A 20,151-nucleotide genomic window follows, 5' to 3' on the forward strand; every position below is an offset into this window, starting at 1 on the left:
TTTTGTTTTCGTAGTTTCATTTTCTCTTTCTTGAGTCATAGGAAACACCGTACTGTTAAAGGGGGTCGAGGAAATACTAAGGAAAAATTTCCATGTGATGCTCAACTCAAAATCCTACACCTACCAATCCCTTCGAGTGAAGCCATTGGAAATCTCATACAGTTCAGTCATATTCTTCAGTGATAGAGACGGAGTTCTTCTGGTCTCTGAGGAATTTGTTCTGACGGAGGAGTTAGGAATTCGCCAGTGTGGATTGCCTACACAGTGAGGAACATGATAGCCCTGAGGAATTTGAACCTCAAATTTCTGACCGTTGCTGTGCTATGCGCCAACTGTCCCAAAATATCTACCCACCTAACGGTCATATCATTGAAGGGCATTTATGTCTTATCATGCGGGCTGCTCCCTAGGCTATAAATAGTCGCCCCCTACAACCACAAGCTGGTTGGCTGCTCGGAGAGAAACTGACACTTGTCATTTTAGAGCGTCCCATCCTCCGAGGACTTTGAGCGAAAATCATCAAGTGCGGAAAAACCCCAAACCCAAACACCTACAAACCCAAAGTGATTGAGCATCACTAAAGAGATTGATCCTGCGTGGATCCGACGCTTGTTACCTTTGAAGACTGTGCTTCTTCCAGACGGTTATGCGTCATGGTCTAGAGCATCCTAGAGGAATTGTGGATCGCCGAGTGACCGAGTTTGTGAAGGTTCGGAAGTCACCTGAAGACTTACCACAAGTGATTGGGCGAGGTCTGTGTGACCTTAGCTCAAGGGGAATACGGTGAGGACTAGGTGTCCTGGACTGCGTGTTCAGGACTGGGTGTCCGGGACTGTGTGTCCTCAGGTTTAAATACCTAGCCGCCCTAACCAGACGTACAACTGAGACAGCAGTTGGAACTGGTCTACCAAATTATTGTCTTCACCGAGCCAACTGGTTCTATTTCCTCAACTCTTTCATTTCCTCATAACTGTGTTGTGCACTTGTTCATATCTGTGTTTGAAGACTTTGACTGAAGACTTTCTCAACTTCCTCAGTTCAATTTCCTCAGTCTGTTTGTCTTCATCCTGTGTTATCCTGTGTTTACGCTTTCTGTACTCTGTGCTTGTTTTCATTTCATCATGATGACTATGCTTGTGCTCTGCTATGCATACTTTTGAGTACTTATTCCACCGCAAGTAGTTCTTCGCTAAGGAATTTCCTCACCCACAAATTCCTCAGTGAAGAATTTATAAAAATCACCTATTCACCCCCCTCTAGTCGATATAACGCACTTTCAATTGGTATCAGAGCAAGGTACTCCCTTGTTCTGTGTGATTTTGGTTTAACCGCATGGATTTTTAGTTATGTCGACCGCAGGTATGAAGAAAGTGACATGCCCCATCTTTGACGGTCATGATTATCCCAAGTGGAAGGCCATGATGAGGAAGCGCCTCATGGCACTGAACAACGAGCTGTGGACCGTCACTGAGATTGGTCTTACCGATCTATGCAAGATGGCGGACATTGATGATATTCGCAAGTACACTCGACTTGACATCATGGCGAAGGATATCATCTGTTCCTGCCTATCCAGAGATGAATTCAGGCGCATTATGCATCTTTGCAATGCGAAGCTTATCTGGGGCCGAATCTCTGACGTCTATGAAGGTCATCGAACTTATCATGATCCCTGGTTTGAGGATTTCAAGGAATCACTCAAAACGATGACTTTCAAACCTGAACCATCATCTTCTGCACCATGCCTCATGGCGAAAGGTGCCAAGGTAACCGAATGTTCCTCATCCGAGTCTAGTGATGATGAATCTGATGATGATTTTGGACCTAGCTATACCAAGCTTGTTTGTATCGCCACTAAACAACAAAAGGCCTTGGAAAAGGTTCAAAACATGCTAGATAAAAGTGATGATATGTTGGGTGAAGAAATGGATCGCACTAAAACCTTGACTGAAAATCTTCAGAGACTTCAGACTAGGTTTGACAAACTTCAAGGTCATCATAACACTCTCTTATCTGATCATGAGAAGCTTTCTTATGAATTTCTTCAAATAAAGCAAGATCTTGAGAAGCTAAGAGTGAGTTATGAAGATCTTCAGAAGGAGCGCGATTCATTACTTGCTCAACAAATCAGCGCTGCTCAGGAAGAATTTGTTCCTCCATGTTTGAAATGCATTGAACGTGAATCTGCTAATTCTTCCCCTGAATGTTCAAATGCTTCTAATGTCACAAATTCTTCACCTGCCTCTGCTATCACTAATTCCTCATCTGAGGACATTGCTAGTATCACTGACGATGCAGGGCTGAAGGAATTGTACATGACATGCATGTACAAAAGCCTCAAAGGGCATCAGACTCTTTGTGATGTGCTTAAAAAGCAGATCCTCAACAGGAACCCTAGGAAAGAGGGTATTGCCTTTGAGAGGAAACTCAATGTTGATGGTACATATTGGAAGCCTGAGCAGTACCCCAAAACCTCATGGGTTGCTGCAAAGGGACCTCCAGTTGATCCATCAAATCTATCTGGCTTTACATGTGAATCTCCTCATTCTTCTGATGAGTCATTTGACTCCAACTATAAACTGTTCAAAAATCAAAATGGTGAAGTATTTGCTAGATATGTTGGCACTAACTGCAGGAACGGTTCCCCTATGAAGAAAATCTGGGTTCCCAAAAGGTGCCTTGAAAGTCTTTAGGTGAATGTCCTCATGACACCACCTGTGAAGAATAGGAACCCCAGATCAAATTCATCATATGGACCAAATTCTTCATATGGATCCAAGTCCTCATACGGATCGAATTCCTCACGTGGATCATATTCCTCAAAAGGATCAAAGTCCTCATATGAACATCATCGTGCTAACAACTCTGTTTCGCAGGGAAGAGCTAAGGGCTATGAATATGAGCATTATTCTTCTAATCATTATGTTCATAAGTCCTCGAAGAATTTCTCTGCTTATTCATATGCTTACCCTAACTCATCTTATGTGAAACAAAATGGATTGGCTTCTATGCCACCTTTCTCGTATGGAGCTCGCAGAGTGATGAACTCTTTGCCACCCCTTCAGATGTGGGTGGTGAAGAAAAAGGACTAATGTCTTATGCAGGGTCAGGTCTCCAGACGTGCTCAAATGTCTGAAGAATTTGCTGGAGACCTAAAAAGTGCATGAAAGGACGCAGGCTAATCATGAAGAAATGAACTTTCATTTCTCACGTCCTCATACTGTTTTAACTATTGCATTGCTTGATGAAATTGGTCTGATGAATTGTGATGTCATATTCTTCACTGATGAAGTATATGAAGTTTGTAAGCTGCACTAATTCATCTGCAGGATGATCAACCCAAAGCCACTGAGTGGGTCCTCAATAGTGGATGTACAAATCACATGACTAGTGACAAGAATCTATTGATGGATGCTCCCTTATCGCCATCGCATCTGAAGCATATCATCTTCGCTGACAAAGGAAAAAGTCAGGTATTGGGTCTAGGTAAGGTTGCGATCACAAAGGATCGACACATGGACAAAGTCATGCTTGTCGAGTCCTTAGGATACAACCTTATGTCTGTCTCAATGCTTTGTGATCTTGATATGGTAGTTGTCTTTGGCAAGTATCGTTGTGTTGTGGTTATGGAAGCTGACAATTCCAAAGTCTTCGAAGGCTTTAGGAGAGGAGACTTGTATATTGTTGATTTCTCTACAGGACCACAACCATCCGTGTGCCTACTTGCAAAAGCTTCAGAAGGATGTATATGGCATCGACGACTTGGTCATGCAGGCATGAGGAATTTGCACACGCTTGCGAAGAAGAAGCATGTCATTGGCATTCAAAATGTCAAATTCCTCAAGGATCACCTATGTGGAGCTTGTGGAGCTGGAAAGATGACCAAGGCTAAGCATCCAGCAAAGACTATCATGACCACTACTCGACCATTCGAATTGCTTCACATGGACCTCTTTGGTCCAAACCATTACTCAGCTGTCACAAATGACGCATCTCTCTATGGGCTTGTTATTGTTGATGATTACTCTCGTTACACATGGGTACACATTGTTACTTACAAACATGAAGTGCAGGAAGTCTTCAAACGATTTTCCTCGAGGGCTTCAACCAACTTTGGTGTGAAGATCAAGCACATCAGAAGTGACAATGGAACTGAGTTCAAGAATTCTGGTCTTGATGACTATCTTGATGAACTTGGTATTACTCATGAGTTATCTGCTCCTTACACTCCTCAGCAAAATGGCGTCGTGGAGCGCAAGAACAGAACTCTTGTTGAGATGGCTCGCACTATGCTTGATGAGTACAAGACGCCTCGTCACTTCTGGATTGAGGCAATTTATACTGCGTGCCACATCATCAACAGGGTATATCTTCACAAATTCTTCAAGAAGACTGCCTATGAACTCCTCACTGACAAGAAACCCAATGTGAGTTATTTCAAAGTCTTCAGTGCTAAATGTTGGATTAGAGATCCTCATCACAATGCTAAATTTGCACCGAAAGCACATGAAGGTTTTATGCTTGGTTACGGAAAGGACTCGCACACCTACAGAGTTTTCAACACCGTTCTTCACAAGGTTGTTGAAACTGTAGATGTGCGGTGTGATGAAACTAATGGCTCGCAAAGAGAGCACCTACCCTCTGTGATAGATGAACCAGCACCTGAGGAAACTATCAAGTTCAAGGCTACTGAGGATGTCATTCCTACCGAAGAATCTGCTGAAGAATTCATTCCAGAACATGAAGAACGTCGAGCTAATGCACCTGAAGAAATTGCTGAAGAAAATGGTGCTGAAGAAAATGTTGATCAAATTCCTCGACGACAACCTACTCATCCTCGCGTTGCAAAAGAAGTGCAAGTTGAGAAGATCATCGATGACATTGAAGCACCAGGTCCTCTCACACGCTCAAAAGCTTCACATTTATCTAACTTTTGTGGGCACTATGCTTTTGTCTCTATCTTAGAGCCCACTAAGGTAGATGAAGCATTTCTGGAGCCTGAGTGGATTCAGGCCATGCAAGAAGAATTACATCAGTTCAAGCTCAACAACGTTTGGGAACTGGTCAATCGTCCAGATCCTCACAAACACAATATCATTGGCACAAAGTGGATCTACCGCAACAAGCAAGATGAAAATGGCCTTGTGGTGAGGAATAAGGCACGGCTAGTAGCTCAAGGCTACACACAGGTTGAAGGAATTGATTTTGATGAAACTTTTGCACCTGTTGCTAGACTTGAAGCTATTCACATATTACTTGCTTATGCTAACCATCATGATATCACCTTATATCAAATGGATGTGAAAAGTGAATTCCTCAATGGTAAGCTTGAGGAAGAAGTATATGTTGCTCAACCCCCAGGTTTTGAAGATCCTAAGCATCCTGACAAAGTCTTCAGACTAAATAAGGCCCTCTATGGCCTCAACCAGGCCCCTCGGGCGTGGTATGATACTTTGAAGGAATTCCTCATGAAGAAAGGCATCAAACCTAGTTCAGTCGACCCTACTCTTTTCACTAAATCATATGATGATGAATTGTTTGTAGGCCAAATATATGTTGATGACATCATCTTTGGCTGTACTGACCAACGTTATAGTGATGAATTTGCCTATATGATGAGTGAAGAATATCAAATGTCTATGATGGGAGAGTTGAAATTCTTCTTAGGTCTTCAAATTCGTCAATGGCGCAATGGCATATTCATATCTCAAGAGAAATACCTCAAGGATGTACTGAGGAAATTCGGCATGCAAGATTGCAAAGGCGTCAAAATTCCTATGCCCACTAATGGCCATCTGTGCACTGATGAAAATGGTATTGACTTCGATCAAAAGGTATACCGCTCCATGATTGGTTCTTTATTGTACTTATGTGCATCTAGGCCAGATATTATGCTTAATGTCTGCATGTGTGCCCGATTTCAAGCTACACCAAAGGAATCACACCATAAGGCTGTGAAACATATTCTTCGATATCTAGCTCACACACCAACACTAGGATTATGGTACCCCAAGGGCTTGGCTTTTGATCTCGTTGGATATTCTGACTCTGACTATGCTGGTGATTGTGTGGATCGCAAGTCAACATCTGGTACATGTCATTTCCTCGGACGATCTTTGGTCTGTTGGTCCTCGAAGAAACAGAACTGCGTATCACTGTCTACTGCTGAAGCTGAGTACATTGCTACTGGTTCTTGCTGTGCTCAATTGTTGTGGATGAAGCAAACCCTCAAGGACTACGGCGTCAACGTGAAGAATGTGCCTCTCTTCTGTGACAATGAGAGTGCCATCAAGATTGCTCACAACCCAGTTCAGCACTCGAAAACAAAGCACATTCAGATTCATATCATTTTCTTCGCGATCATGTGTTGAAGGGCGACATTTCTATTGAGCATGTGAAGACTGAAGAACAGCTAGCCGATATCTTCACAAAGCCCTTGGATGAGAAGAGATTTAGCAAGTTGCGGTGTGAGCTAAATATCCTAGAATCTTCGAATGTTCTTTGAAAAGGACACTCATCCTAACACTTATGCAAAATTGATGACTTAGATGTGCAACACATGAAGAAACGTTTTTCTTCAATCAATGAAGAATAACACTCTAAGTGTGAAGAAATTAATGAAGAATTTGATTCTCAGAACCCTACGACAATTGTACGCGGTGTCTGAATTCATCATTCTTATAAGGTGGGTCACGCCACCACAAAAGTTGAAAATCTTCAATTTGAGTTTTTCCTTGGTTTTGAAATTCCTCAGTTGTTCATATTCTTCAACTTTGCAAAATATTCACTGTTTCCGTCGTTTCTCTTCATTGGCTATATATATATATATATATATATATATATATATATATATATATATATATATATATATATATATATATATATATATATATATATGAGTTTATGTCCTCTACAGCATTCACTTATTGCTATTTCTTCAAGTTGCTATTTCTGCTAAGTGAATGTGATCGGACCCTTCCCCCTCTATGCTATACTCAACCCAATCTATTCACAAATTCTTCATGTGCGTTCTATTTGAAACTCATTCAAAATCTTCACTGTGTCCTTGTCAGCTGAAGAATTTGCGAACGGAACTTTTAACTTATCTTATCCAAATTTTCGGCTTTGCCGCTCAAACCGTTCCGCTTCCCACGATATACTTATCTATTCACCCACGATCTAACACGATCTCCACCTCTCAGTACGTGGGTGACACATGTCATGCGAATGTGAAGGGTCAGGGGCACGTTCGTCCAATTTCTTCGGGTGAACCGTTTTTCACCGTGGCTATAAATACCCCCTCTCCCCTTCCTCACTTCTTTTACTCCGCTCGACCTCTCTCCAAGCTCGAGCTTCTCAAACCCTAGCGCTGCCGCTACATCATCGTTGCTAGTGAGGAAGAGCTTCACTACCTCGACCTCGTCGCCGACGTACTCACGCCGGCCACGGAAATCTTCACTCCGCCGCCGCCGTAGCCGTCTTCCTCCGCCAAGTTAGGGCGTGGAAGATCTGCACAGATGAGCTTCACCTCTCCACATCCCAGTTCGAAGTGTTCTTCATTCAGGGTAATTAAAAGTTACTTTTACTGCCCACTTTGATTCAAATGTTTACTACAAAATCTTCAAAGGTGTTTTTCTTCAAATTCTCACACACTAAACACCTCACATGTCATCTGCTCTTGATTCGTTTCTCTAAGCATCACTTTTCTTCAAGATTCCTCAATTGTGTGGATCTTCGATCTATACAACTCTGGAACCTAAGACAAAGAACGCTTAGTGAAATTCTTCAAGACTCATCTGGTCAAATTCCTCAAACTTGTTCTTATTGAAAAACCTTCTGAGAACGCATATGACCTCTCCAAATTCCTCGCAGCTATACTTTGTTCACAGGTACTCATGTCCGCTGCTGAATCACTAGGTTCTCATCAACTTAACTCATTTGCAGCGTTCCTTGAAGAAAAGTTGCATACTTCTTCAGAGAGTTCAATTGTTCAAATTCCTCAACTAAAGAAAATGGCTAATGAAAAGAGGCCACAGAAAGGAGGAAAGAAGCCTGAGGTCAATACCGCCTTTGAAATCCCTGAGGACATTTATGCGGGGTACTGCACACCCCCTGAGGAAGATAAAAATCAGCGCAAGGTGCGCATTTAGAGGATAGAAAGGAGATGGGCAAAAGAGTGGAGGGAGTACAAGTATGTGACTCCAAAATACATGAAGAAATTCGCTATTACTCTTCCATGCTCAAGACCTCCATTGGCACCTGGCCAAGAGGCAGATCCCACTAGCATCAAGCGCGGTGAGGATTTTCCTAAAGAATGGGCCAAGCACCAAGCCAAGTTGGCCAAACAGGCAAAAGATGCAGTGAAGAAATTCAACGAAGATTCCACTGCTGCTGCTGCTGAGGCCTCTGTACGGCCGAAGAAATCCATGGCAAAGAAGCCTGCGCACAAGCCAAGTGCCTCTTCGTCAATGCTCTCACGGCCAATTTCCTCAGCTCAGCCCTCACGGCCAATTCCTCAAGCCGCTCCTGCTCCTCCAAAGTCCTCAGCTGCTCCGACAAAACCCTCAGCACCTGTGCATCTTGCCACGTGCCAAAGGACTACAGGCATCTCTATTGCCTCAGGAGCTTCAGCTAGTTCCTCAGCTGCACCAAAGTCTTCAACAGGACCCTCTCTGCTGAAGACAAAGACAACTGCTGGACGAGGCTCTCGCCCAAGTCCTCAGAAGAAGCAGGTTGCCTTCCAAGTACCATCTGATGAAGACGAAGCTGGTGATGAAGAACTTGCTGAAATCATCAGAGACAGGCAAGTCAGGGCCGCTAGAGCCAAGGGCACAGAAGTGACATTGCTTTTGGATCCAAAGCTGATCCTCGACTATATTGATCTCTGGCACAAGGACCCAAACACTCCTATGCCTGATTTCAAGTTGACACCTGGACAAAGTCACATGCTGACCCATTTCAGCAGTGAAGAAAAATGGAAATATGAGAAGGCCAGGCAACTCAAGAAAGCACAGTACAGGAAGGAGAAGTTCCTGAACAACAACGTTGTCTCTATGACAACTGATGAACTTGTAAAGCTCCAGTCTAAAATCAAAGTCCTCAGCGATGATTTCAACACTTACTATGCTGATTGGAAAGGAGCCAAGGTCAGGTTCGTCAATCTGACGAAGACACTCACTTCAAGTGCCGCTGCCCCTGTGCATATTGAAGTCACTTTGGCTGAAGCATCTGCTCAGCAAACTTAAGAACATGCCAGCACTGCTGATGACAATCAGGCTGCTGAAGATAATGTGAGTTCCAGGGCACCCGCTAGCGATGCGCCTGAAGAAAATGAAGAGGTCAGGGCAACTGCATCAGTTGTGCCTGAAGAAACTGCACCAAATTCCTCTGCTCCACCTGCGCCTACTCCAACTTCAATCCTTCCATCTGCATCTGATGTGAAGAAGACCAAGGCTGCAGAGCATGTAGTAGTGAAAAAAAGGAAAGCATCAGCTTCTTCAGATTCTTCTGCTCCGAAGAAAATGAAGCCTATGACCAGCTCTTTTGTAAACCTGATTGATGCTGTTCCAATCTCAACCATGCCATCAAAGGACCTTGTTCCTTTTGATGAAGAATATGTGATCCCTAGCGGATCTGATGAAGAAACTCCTTCTGCTGCTACGTCAGAGCAGATGGATGAAGAAATTGAAGTGGATGAAATCCCTTCAACCCCAGTTGTTTCCTCGCCTGTGCCTCAGTTTACTGCTGAAGAGGCCGGCGTTGAAGAAATTGAAGATGAAGATGTGGACATTGGCTGTACCACACCTGTGATGAATGATGACTATTGGGAAAGTCAGCACCCCAATTCTCCACACTTCACTCCACTGCAGCAAATTCCTCAGTCCCTAGTCACTACAGTTCAAATGGGATCTGATGAAGCTCATGAAGACATTCCAGCCGCTAGTGTTGAAGAAACTGAAAATGAAGAATTCAAGAAACATGCTGCCACTGAAGAGGAACCAGAAATTCCTCAGCCTGAAGAACCTGAGATTGCGATTCCTGAGGTTGTGATGCAACTCACTGACACTCCTCTGCCCAAACCAAAGGATCCATTCTCCAGGAAGCAAAAATTCAAGACTGATGCCTTCTTTGGCGCGCATGTATTCTTCACTAATTACAACCCTTATGACTCTGCTCGCATAAGGAAGAGGCGTTTCTGGACTGCCAGCCAGGCAAATTTCTATTCCTCAGTGCTGTTTGACAAAGACAAAGTCTTCGATCATGAGCACATTCCTCACGTGGACATGGAATCTCTGTCGTGCTTCGTGCCAGTCCTCAGTGTTCTTCATGACGCTGGACTGTTAAATTTCTGCACTGACATCTGTGATTGGAATGAAGAACTTATTCTTCAATTCCATGCAACACTGCATATCAGCGACAACTCTGAAGATGTGAATTCATGGGTGCTGGACTGGATGTCTGAAAACACTCACTACAAGGCACCAGCTACTGAATTGCTTCGTGCCTTACCTCTCAGTCCGCCCCTTGAAGGTGCTTGTTGCGTCTACAATGAACCTGAGCTAACCGATCACTACATGCAAGTGCTGATGAAGCCTTTGAAGCCAGGTCAGACCTCAAGAACAAAATTCCTTGTGAAGGAATTGTTGTATGTGCCTCGGACTGTCTATCGCATTCTGACGAAGACATTGAGTCCAATCAAGGGCCACGACTCAAATGAAGAAGTCGTTGGCATCATGAAGAATCTGCTTTTCAATATCATTCATGGCCTTCCCATCAACTTCCATGATTTCTTCATGAGGACTCTGGCTAATGTCGCCATGTCACCATTTGAGTTGAAGCCTTATGCACCTTGGATTATGAGATTCATCAGGACAAGGTCTTCACTCAACTATAAAGCTGATACACTGAACCATTGCATCTACTTGCCCCCAATTGAAGTCCTCAAACGGACATTTTCCTCAGCTGATGAAAAGGGCAAGGCTACTGCTGTAATTGATGAAGGCAGTCGTCCATTGGATGGACAATTTCGCAAGGTTGCATCCTACTCCACCAATGATGACTCTGCCACCCATGACTCTGCCGCCAACGCACCCAAGCAAAATCCTCAAGGCACAACACCCAGGGTGATGACTGACCGTGAGCTTCTCCTCAGTCTTCACCAGAAGGTTGATCGCGATCATAAATGGGTCAAGCGTCAGTTTGGTTCAATTCTTCACAACATGACTGCTACCCACAATGTAGTGAAGAAAAACCACTACTACCTTCATGAAATCCTCAAGCGCACCTGGGCTGTTCTGTCTCAAGTCTATAGTGAAGAAGATCTGAAGACAATGGGTCTCAAGGACGATCTTGACTGGGCTGCACCTCCTCCGAAGAAGTACAAGAAGTTCATGGTTCCTTCCTTGGTGGCCAGCTCCTATTCTTCATCACGTGACACTGATGAAAATAAAGATTTGGACGACACTGCGGCAGGCCCTACTCCAACAACCGACCCCAACAACGCTGATGCTCCTTCATCACCTTGATATTCTTCAGGGGCGTTAGTCCTCATTTTTGACCCTTTTGGTCATTTGATGACAAAGGGGGAGAAATTTGAGTTAGTCTTCAAGCGGGTCTATTATATTTGCGTTTTTTCCTAAGTTACAACTCTCGTTCTTCTGATAACTTTGTTGGATCGAGTTGTAAACTTAAACTTTATGGTGACGTGATACTTTTGCTGTTTCTTCTGCATGCTTATTCCTCGTTAATGTTATTGCACGCATGCTGAATTACATCAGTCACCATATTTCATCATGCATTTCAAATTCTTCATATATTATGTCAAATGCGTGTATGAATTACAAGATATAGGGGGAGATCTCCATGATTCAACTCTTGAAGTGTGCATTGTTTCAAAAGCAAATTCCTCACTATGCACATCTTCAGGGGGAGTTCTTCTATATCTTGCAATCAAATTCCTCAATATCAGTATTTACACTTCATATGTTTATCCCCGTTGAAAACTTAACCTATATTGTCATCAATCACCAAAAAGGGGGAAATTGTAAGTGCATCTAGTGCCCCTTAGTGATTTTGGTGTATTGAAGACTTATAGGTTAAGGGACTAATGCGTTTGTGAGTGTACACAGATCTATAAGTCTATGAGGAGTTTGATAATTACAGAGAAAGTCGACCCCTAAAAATGAAGTTCTTCGACTGAAGACTTTGGATTTCTGAATACTTTCTGAAGACTTTGAAAGTGAAGAAATTGGTGTGACCTTGAAGACTTGGTATTCATTTGAGGAACATGAAGCGTGAAGACTTTTGTTTTCGTAGTTTCATTTTCTCTTTCTTGAGTCATAGGAAACACCGTACTGTTAAAGGGGGTCGAGGAAATACTAAGGAAAAATTTCCATGTGATGCTCAACTCAAAATCCTACACCTACCAATCCCTTCGAGTGAAGCCATTGGAAATCTCATACAGTTCAGTCATATTCTTCAGTGACAGAGACAGAGTTCTTCTGGTCTTTGAGGAATTTGTTCTGACTGAGGAGTTAGGAATTCGCCAGTGCGGATTGCCTACACAGTGAGGAACATGATAGCCCTGAGGAATTTGAACCTCAAATTTCCGACCGTAGCTGTGCTATGCGCCAGCTGTCCTAAAATATCTACCCACCTAACGATCATATCATTGAAGGGCATTTATATCTTATCATGCGGGCTGCTCCCTAGGCTATAAATAGCCGCCCCCTACAACCACTAGCTGGTTGGCTGCTCGGAGAGAAACTGACACTTGTCATTTTAGAGCGTCCCATCCTCCGAGGACTTTGAGCGAAAATCATCAAGTGCGGAAAAACCCCAAACCCAAACACCTACAAACCCCAAACCCAAACACCCCAAACCCAAACACCTCCATTAATGCATCACCTTTCTCTTTTTCCTTCCCCCTCCACAAGTTGAAGTTGTCTCCTCCCAAATTAGCTAGCTAGGTAGATGTAGCATTTAGTGAAGTGACCTATGTACCTATTGGAAATATGCCCTAGAGGCAATAATAAATAGGTTATTATTATATTTCCTTGTTCATGATAATCGTTTATTATCCATGCTAGAATTGTATTGATAGGAAACTCAGATACATGTGTGGATACATAGACAACACCATGTCCCTAGTAAGCCTCTAGGAGACTAGCTCGTTGATCAATAGATGGTTACGGTTTCCTGACCATGGACATTGGATGTCGTTGATAACGGGATCACATCATTAGGAGAATGATGTGATGGACAAGACCCAATCCTAAGCCTAGCACAAGATCGTGTAGTTCATTTGCTCGGAGCTTTTCTAATGTCAAGTATCATTTACTTAGACCATGAGATTGTGCAACTCCCGGATACCGTAGGAATGCTTTGGGTGTACCAAACGTCACAACGTAACTGGGTGACTATAAAGGTGCACTACAGGTATCTCCGAAAGTGTCTGTTGGGTTGGCACGAATCGAGACTGGGATTTGTCACTCCGTGTAAACGGAGAGGTATCTCTGGGCCCACTCGGTAGGACATCATCATAATGTGCACAGTGTGACCAAGGAGTTGATCACGGGATGATGTGAGTTACGGAACGATTAAAGAGACTTGCCGGTAACGACATTGAACAAGGTATCGGGATACCGACGATCGAATCTCGGGCAAGTAACATACCGATAGACAAAGGGAATTGTATACGGGATTAATTGAATCCTCGACATCGTGGTTCATCTGATGAGATCATCGAGGAGCATGTGGGAGCCAACATGGGTATCCAGATCCCGCTGTTGGTTATTGACCGGAGAGTCGTCTCGGTCATGTCTGCATGTCTCCCGAACCCGTAGGGTCTACACACTTAAGGTTCGGTGACGCTAGGGTTATAGAGATATTAGTATGCGGTAACCCGAAAGTTGTTCGGAGTCCCGGATGAGATCCCGGACGTCACGAGGAGTTCCGGAATGGTCCGGAGGTAAAGATTTATATATGGGAAGTCTTATTTTGGTCGCCGGAAAAGTTTCGCACTTTATCGGTATTGTACCGGGAGTGCCGAAAGGGGTCCGGGGGTCCACCAGCCCCGGGGGGCCACATGGGCTGTAGGGGGTGCGCCTTGGCCTATATGGGCCAAGGGCACCAGCCCGAAGAGGCCCATGCGCCAAGAGATAAGAAAAAGGGAGAGTCCTAAAGGGGGAAGGCACCTCCGAGGTGCCTTGGGGAGGAAGGACTCCTCCCTGGCCGCACCCTTCCTTGGAGGAAGGGCCAAGGCTGCGCCCCCCCTCTCCCTTGGCCCTATATATAGTGGGGGGAAGGGAGGGCAGCAAAACCTAAGCCCTGGCGCCTCCCTCTCCCTCCCGTGACACCTCTTCCTCCCCGCTTGCGCTTGGTGAAGCCCTGCCGGGATCCCGCTACTTCCACCACCACACCGTCGTGCTGCTGGATCTCCATCAACCTCTCCTCCCCCCTTGCTGGATCAAGAAGGAGGAGACGTCGCTGCTCCGTACGTGTGTTGAACGCGGAGGTGCCGTCCGTTCGGCGCTAGGATCATCGGTGATTTGGATCACGACGAGTACGACTCCATCAACCCCGTTCTCTTGAACGCTTCCGCTCGCGATCTACAAGGGTATGTAGATGCACTCCTTCCCTCTCGTTGCTAGTGAACTCCATAGATTGATCTTGGTGATGCGTAGAAAATTTTGAATTATTGCTACGTTCCCCAACAGTGGCATCATGAGCTAGGTCTATGCGTAGTTTCTATGCACGACTAGAACACAAAGTAGTTGTGGGCGTCGATGTTGTCAATTTACTTGACATTACGAGTCTTATCTTGTTTCGGTGGCATTGTGGGATGAAGCGGCCCGGACCGACCTTACATGTATGCTTACGTGAGACAGGTTCCACCGACTGACATGCACTAGTTGCATAAGGTGGCTAGCGGGTGTCTGTCTCTCCCACTTTAGTCGGAACGGATTCGATGAAAAGGGTCCTTATGAAGGGTAAATAGAAATTGGCATATCACGTTGTGGTTTTACGTAGGTAAGAAACATTCTTGCTAGAAACCTATACAAGCCACGTAAAAACTTGCAACAACAATTAGAGGACGTCTAACTTGTTTTTGCAGCATGTGCTATGTGATGTGATATGGCCAAAAGATGTGATGAATGATATATGTGATGTATGAGATTGATCATATTCTTGTAATAGGAATCACGACTTGCAAGTCGATGAGTATGACAACCGGCAGGAGCCATAGGAGTTGTCTTTATTTTTTGTATGACCTGCGTGTCATTGAATAATGCCATGTAAATTACTTTACTTTATTGCTAAGCGCGTTAGCCATAGAAGTAGAAGTAATCGTTGGCGTGACAACTTCATGAAGACACAATGATGGAGATCATGATGATGGAGATCATGGTGTCATGCCGGTGACAAAGATGATCATGGTGCCCCGAAGGTGGAGATCAAAGGAGCAAAATGATATTGGCCATATCATGTCACTATTTGATTGCATGTGATGTTTATCATGTTATGCATCTTATTTGCTTAGAACGACGATAGTAAGTAAGATGATCCCTCACTAAAAATTTCAAGAGACGTGTTCCCCCTAACTGTGCACCGTTGCGAAGGTTCGTTGTTTCGAAGCACCACGTGATGATCGGGTGTGATAGATTCTAACGTTCGAATACAACGGGTGTTGACGAGCCTAGCATGTACAGACATGGCCTCGGAACACATGCGAAACACTTAGGTTGACTTGACGAGCCTAGCATGTACAGACATGGCCTCGGAACACAAGAGACCGAAAGGTCGAACATGAGTCGTATAGTAGATACGATCAACATGGAGATGTTCACCGATGATGACTAGTCCGTCTCACGTGATGATCGGACACGGCCTAGTTTGACTCGGATCATGTATCACTTAGATGACTAGAGGGATGTCTATCTGAGTGGGAGTTCATTAATCAGATGAATTCAATTATCATGAACGTAGTCAAAAGGTCTTTGCAAATTATGTCATAGCTTGCGCTTTAGTTCTACTGTTTAAGATATGTTCCTAGAGAAAATTTAGTTGAAAGTTGGTAGTAGCAATTATGCGGACTTGGTCCGTAAACTGAGGATTGTCCTCATTGCTGCACAGAAGGCTTATGTCCTTAATGCACCGCTCGGTGTGCTGAACCTCAGCGTCGTCTGTAGATGTTGCGAAACATCTGACATACACGTTTTGATGACTACGTGATAGTTCAGTGAGTAATGCTAACGGTTTAGAATTGTGGCACCAAAGACAGTTTTGAAACGTCGCAGAACATATGAGATGTTCCGAAGACTGAAATTGGGATTTCAGACTAGTGCCCACGTCAAGAGGTATGAGACCTATGACAAGTTTCTTAAGTCTGCAAACTAAGGGAGAAAAACTCAATCGTTGAGCATGTGCTCAGATTGTCTGAGTACTACAATCACTTGAATCGAGTGGGAGTTGATCTTCCAGATGAGATAGTGATGGTTCTCCATAGTCACTGCCACCAAGCTATTAGAGCTTCGTGATGAACTATAACATATCAGGGATAGACATGATGATCCTTGAGCAACTCGCGATGTTTGACACCGCAGAAATCAAGAAGGAGCATCAATTGTTGAGGGTTAGTAAAACCACTAGTTTCTAGAAGGGCAAGGGCAAGAAGGGATACTTCATGAAACGGAAAATCAGTTGCTGCTCTAGTGAAGAATCCCAAGGTTGAACCCAAACCCGAGACTAAGTGCTTCTGTAATGAGGGGAACGGTCACTGAAGCAGTACTACCCTAGATACTTGGTAGATGAGAAGGCAGGCAAGGTCGACAGAAGTATATTGGATATACGTTATATGAATGTGTACTTTACTAGTACTCCTAGCAGCACCAGGGTATTAGATACCGGTTCGGTTGCTAAGTGTTAGTAACTCGAAATAAAAGCTGCGGAATAAACGGAGACTAGCTAAAGGTGAGATGACGATATGGAAGTGTTTCCAAGGTTGATGTGATCAAGCATCGCATGCTCCCTCTACCATCGAGATTTGGTGTTTGCGTTGAGCATGATTGGATTATGTTTATCGCAATACGGTTATTCATTTAAGGAGAATAATGGTTACTCTGTTTATTTGAATAATACCTTCAATGGTCTTGCACCTAAAATGAATCTCGATCATAGTGATACACATGTTCATGCCAAAAGTAATGATAGTACCACATACTTGTGGCACTGCTATTTGAGTCATATTGGGATAAAACACATGAAGAAGCTCCATGTAGATGGATCTTTGGACTCACTCGTTTTTGAAAAGATTGAGACATGCGAACCATGTCTATTGGTATATATGCATGAAGAAACTCCATGCAGATGGAGCATTTGGACTCACTTGATTTTGAATCACTTGAGACATGCAAATCATACCACATGGGCAAGATGACTGAAATGCCTCGTTTTCAGTAAGATGGAACAAGAGAGCAACTTATTGGAAGTAATACATTTTTATGTATGCAGTCCAATGAGTGCTGAGGCATGCAGTGGATATCGTTATGTTCTTACTTCACAGATGATTTGAGTAGATGCTGAGTGTATTTACTTGATAAAACACAAGTCTGAATTATTGAAAGGTTCAAGTAATTTCAGAGTGAAGTTGAAGATCATCGTGACAAGAGGATAAAATGTCTGTGATATGATCATAGAGATGAGTGTCTGAGTTACGAGTTTGGCACACAATTAAGACATTGTGGAAAGTGTTTCACAATTAATACCGCCTGGAACACCATAGTGTGATGGTGTGTCCGAACATCATAACTGCACCCTATTGGATATGGTGCATACCATGATGTTTCTTATCGAATTACCACTATCGTTTATGGGTTAGGCATTAGAGATAACCGCATTCACTTTAAAAGGGGCACCACGCAATTCCGTTGAGACGGCACCGTTTAGAGAAACCTAAGTTGTCATTTCTTAAAAGTTTGGGGCTGCGATGCTTATGTGAAAGAGTTTCAAGCTGATAAGCTCGAACCCAAAGCGGATAAATACATCTTCATAGAAAACCCAAAACAGTTGGGTATACCTCCTATTTCAGATCTGGAAGCAAAAGTAATTGTTTCTAGAAACGAGTCCTTTCTCGAGGAAAAGTTTCTCTCGAAAGAATTGAGTGGGAGGATGGTGGAGACTTGATAAGGTTATTGAACCGTCACTTCAACTAGGGTGTAGCAGGGCACAGGAAGTTGTTCCTGTGGCACCTACACCAATTGAAGTGGAAGCTTATGATAGTGATCATGAAACTTCGGATCAAGTCACTACCAAACCTCGTAGGACGACGAGGATGCGTAATACTTCAGAGTAGTGCGTGATCCTGTCTTGGAAGTCATGTTGTTGGACAACGATGAACCTATGAGCTATGGAGAAGCGATGGTGGGCCCATATTCCGACAAATGGTTAGAAGCCATGAAATCCGAGATAAATGGATCTTTAAGAAGAAGACGGACATGGACGGTAATGTTACCGTCTATGAAGCTCGACTTGTGGAAAAGAGTATTTTCACAAGTTCAAGGAGTTGACTACGATGAGATTTTCTCATCCGTAGCGATGCTTAAGTCCGTCGGAATCATGTTAGCATTAGCTGCATTTATGAAAATCTGGCAGATGGATGTCAAAACAAGTTTCCTTACCAGTTTTCGTAAGGAAAGGTTGTATGTGATACAATCAGAAGGGTTTTGTCGATCCTAAGGATGCTAAAAGGTATGCTAGCTCCAGCGATCCTTCTAAGGACTGGAGTAAGCATCTCAGAGTTGGAATGTACGCTTTGATGAGATGATCAAAGATTTTGGGTTTATACAAAGTTTATGAGAAACTTGTATTTCCAATAAAGTGAGTGGGAGCGCTACAACATTTCTGATAAGTATATGTGAATGACATATTGTTGATCCGAAATGATGTAGAATTTTTGGAAAGCATAAAAGGTTGTTTGAAAGGAGTTTTTCAAAGGAAGACCTGGATAAAGCTGCTTACATATTGGGCTTCAAGATCTATAGAGATAGATCAAGACGCCCGATGATACTTTCAAAGAACGCACACCTTGACATGATTTTGAAAGAGTTCAAAATAGATCAGCAAAGAAGGAGTTCTTGGCTGTGTTACAAGGTGTGAGTATTGAGTAAGACTCAAGACCTGACCACAGCAGAAGAGAGAGAAAGGACGAAGGTCGTCTCCTATGCTTCAGACGTAGGCTCTACAGTATGCTATGTTGTGTACCGCACATGAAGTGTGCCTTGCCATGAGTTGGTCAAGGGGTACAATAGTGATCCGGGAATGGATCACATGACAGCGGTCGAACTTATCCTTAGTATCTAGTGGACTAAGGAATTTTCTCGATTATGGAGGTGAAAAGGAGTTCATCGTAAAGGGTTACGTCGATGCGAACTTTGACACTAATCCGGATGACTCTGAGTAGTAAACCGGATTCGTATAGTAGAGCAGTTATTTGGAATGGCTCCAAATAGCGCGTGGTAGCATCCACAAGATGACATAGATATTCGTAAAGCACACACGGATCTGAAAGGTTCAGACCCGTTGACTAATAACCTCTCTCACAAGCATAACATGATCAAACCAGAACTCATTGAGTGTTAATCACATAGTGATGTGAACTAGATTGTTGAGTCTAGTAAACTCTTTGGATGTTGGTCACATGGTGATGTGACCTGTCAGTGTTAATCACATGGTGATGTGAACTAGATTATTGACTCTAGTGCAAGTGGGAGACTGTTGGAAATATGCCCTAGAGGCAATAATAAATAGGTTATTATTATATTTCCTTGTTCATGATAATCGTTTATTATCCATGCTGGAATTGTATTGATAGGAAACTCAGATACATGTGTGGATACATAGACAACACCATGTCCCTAGTAAGCCTCTAGGAGACTAGCTCGTTGATCAATAGATGGTTACGGTTTCCTGACCATGGACATTGGATGTCGTTGATAACGGGATCACATCATTAGGAGAATGATGTGATGGACAAGACCCAATCCTAAGCCTAGCACAAGATCGTGTAGTTCGTTTGCTCGGAGCTTTTCTAATGTCAAGTATCATTTCCTTAGACCATGAGATTGTGCAACTCCCGGATACCGTAGGAATGCT

Source organism: Aegilops tauschii, chromosome 2, assembly GCF_002575655.3.
Source record: "Aegilops tauschii subsp. strangulata cultivar AL8/78 chromosome 2, Aet v6.0, whole genome shotgun sequence".
Lineage (NCBI taxonomy): Eukaryota > Viridiplantae > Streptophyta > Magnoliopsida > Poales > Poaceae > Aegilops > Aegilops tauschii.